Source organism: Alosa pseudoharengus, unplaced genomic scaffold (assembly GCF_046254945.1).
Source record: "Alosa pseudoharengus isolate Yale_2024_CS ecotype anadromous, Long Island Sound unplaced genomic scaffold, YU_APseudo_1.1 YU_APseudo_1.1_scf_19, whole genome shotgun sequence".
In the NCBI taxonomy this organism is placed as follows: domain Eukaryota; kingdom Metazoa; phylum Chordata; class Actinopteri; order Clupeiformes; family Clupeidae; genus Alosa; species Alosa pseudoharengus.
The window spans coordinates 24028888-24031658 of NW_027468657.1; the positions used below are offsets into that span (position 1 = coordinate 24028888).

The window sequence follows — 2771 nt, forward strand, 5'->3', positions numbered from 1 at the left end:
CAGTAACGGCAAATCAATCCCTTGCCGGGCATGCACAAATCTTTGGTAACCACGCGCGAGGCGAGTTCCCAGTGCACCACTGAGAGCTTCACATAATACCACTTTGGCGGCGATATTCAGCAACTGGTACTGTGTTATACCGGAGAAAGGCGTTCATTTGTGTGAGTATGAGTGGTAGCCTAGACTCTGGAAGACTCGAACGGTCACAGGAAACGAGACAATAGCACCTCGCTTGGCTGGAGAGGAGGGGCGCGAGCGGGCAGCGTGAATGGGGGATTGTAGGGAGTGTGGCGGGGAGGGGTCGGGTCGCTCAGAATGGTGTCATCATCAGTAGTTAAATTGGGGAGTTGGTAGATCAAGGACTCACAGAAGACAAACGTTTTGCTCTATGATATTGTTTTGTTATGGCACTATGTTGCAGTTTTTCTTTACAATACTTATCCATGACATTGTAAACTGCACTATGGTAGGCATTTCTTTGTTTGAAAATTAGTTTTTAGTTTTTTTGTTTTTGTTTAGGGTTTGGCAATTCTTAATGCAGTGGCTCGCCAATCCATATCATTGGCCTCTGAAGTCTGGTATTTCCCAGATACATGTGGCCTGCCAGCCTTTCATTTGGCACCTACAGTATGGAATAACATACTGAATGCAACAGCCTATAGCCTAATTACAGCCTTTTAGCCTTATCAAAGAGGCTCTATATATAGAATCTCATGTGGCGTGTTGAAGCCATTCCTATTGTGCGATAACCCGCATGTGTGTGTGTGCGTGCATGCGTGCGTGTGTGTGTGTCTGTCTGTGTATGTGTGTGTGTGTCTGTCTGTGTATGTGTGTGTGTGTGTGTATTCAAGTAGCAGAAGAGGGGACAGGACATCCTGCTCGTTTCTGGACCTCTCAGCTGCCCACTCTAAAAACAAGGCCTTCCGCTGCTCTCTCCTCTTCTCCTCCCTCCTCTCACACCCTCCACAACCCCCAATCCTCCCTATCCCCCATAATGTCAACGGCATCTCCCCGGCTATGAAGATCTCCTCCATCTCCTTTCCCCCTCCTTTCTTCTCTTCTGGGCTCTTTTCTCCTCCTCTGTACTTCACATGTCATCAGCACCTCTGCTCTCAACACACATTCTCATCTCTCTCTTATGTTTTCTTCTTCTTCTTCTCTTCTCCTCTCCTTACTCATCCTTTTCTTTTGTTGTATCTCGTCTGCTGTTCCTCTTTTCCATGTCCCTCTTTTCTCATCTCTCCATCAGTTCCCTTTGTTTTTTCCCCTCCTTTGACTCTTTCCCTCTTTTCTTCTCTTCTCTTCTCTTCACCTCTCTTCATCCTTGCCTTGTTTTGGTACCCTCTCCTTCCTCTTCTACCCCTGTCTCCATCTCTCTCTCTCTCTCTCTCTCTCTCTCTCTCTCTCTCTCTCTCTCTCTCTCTCTCTCCACCCTTCAGGGGCTAGTCTGGGGCTCGGGGCTCCCGGATCAGGGCGCGGTTTGAGTGCAGAGCTGCTATATCTGGCATGTGTGTGTGTGTGTGTGTGTGTGTGTGTGTGTGTGGCAGCGTGCGGATGCGAGCCATAGCAGACCCGCGGGAGAAGCCTCTCTTTTTCCCCCCCGTCTCTGTCATTGTTTTCTGGCCGAGGTCGCTGGCTTGTTTTGTCTCTTGTTGTGACAGGCCGCCGCACTGTCAAAGAGACTGCCAGTGATATATACGTCTCTCTGAGCAGCGCCTTGCAGTAAACTCCCCTCTCATCTTCCTCCCTCTGGGATAATAGCGTTCAAGAGCAAAGAGCTTTTTGTCTGTCTCACAATCATATAGGTCATATATTGAGGAGGACAGAACAATGGCTGTATAAATAGTGCCGTGCTGTGGTCGGTCATACAATGACATAATTGTTGGTGATGTATTTTGTTTTGTAAGCGCAATAAAAACCACATATCCTGACACAGGATGCACAAGTGAGACAGGGTGCCATCTAATGGGTTCAGAACAAATAGTCTAGAGTTCAAATGGAATCTTTGGATACATGCTGTGTTTAAACATTGTCGGTATCGCCGCTGGTCCACAAAATCTCTAATTATGAGTTATGACTAATTCTCTCCCAACACTTTACTACTTCATAGACAGCACTTAAGGGAGAAGCTCATGCTATAGATACACACACACACACACACACACACACACACACACACACACACACACACACACTTATCACCCTAAGATCACCCCAATTACAAGTCACTTCGCAGAATAGTGTTTCTTAAGCCTCTCGCTGGCCTGTGCTTTGGCCAGCAGGCTTCCCTCATGCACTAGGCAAAAGCTAAAGCCCCAGTGCAGCGCGGAGGTCAGGAGAGCAGGCGGAGGCACAAGGGGGTCAGTAGAAGGGGATCAGGGGGGGACTTAGACAGGAGCCACAGAGGCCCCCGGAGGGTCCTGACCAGCGCAGATCGATATCAGCTGGGCTTTGGCACAGTCACGTAAGGCAGACATGCAGCACACACACACACGCACACAGACACACACACACACACACACACACACACACACACACATATACATACACACAAACACACACACACACACACACGCATGCACAGAGACACGCGAGCCCGTTATGCTCACAAACAGACACGCGAGACTTACACACACAGGACTTGAACACGCTCATACAGACACACAGAGTTACGCACATTTTACACAGGCAAGCATTTCACACAGACCCACACTGACATGCACTTTCACCCATAGGCATTTACACCCACACGCACATGCACACACCCACAC

General features: G+C 48.6%; 1 protein-coding gene across 1 annotated transcript in view; it reads right to left on the bottom strand.

Moving 5' to 3' along the window:
• The window catches only part of lpar4 (lysophosphatidic acid receptor 4), a 6811-nt gene extending 6619 nt beyond the window's left edge, over positions 1-192 (bottom strand). The window contains exon 1 of the mRNA XM_076292071.1: positions 1-192. This exon is cut by the window's left edge and continues 230 nt beyond it. The gene's annotated coding sequence lies outside the window, so the exon portion shown is untranslated.
• Positions 193-2771: the final 2579 nt, after the last annotated feature.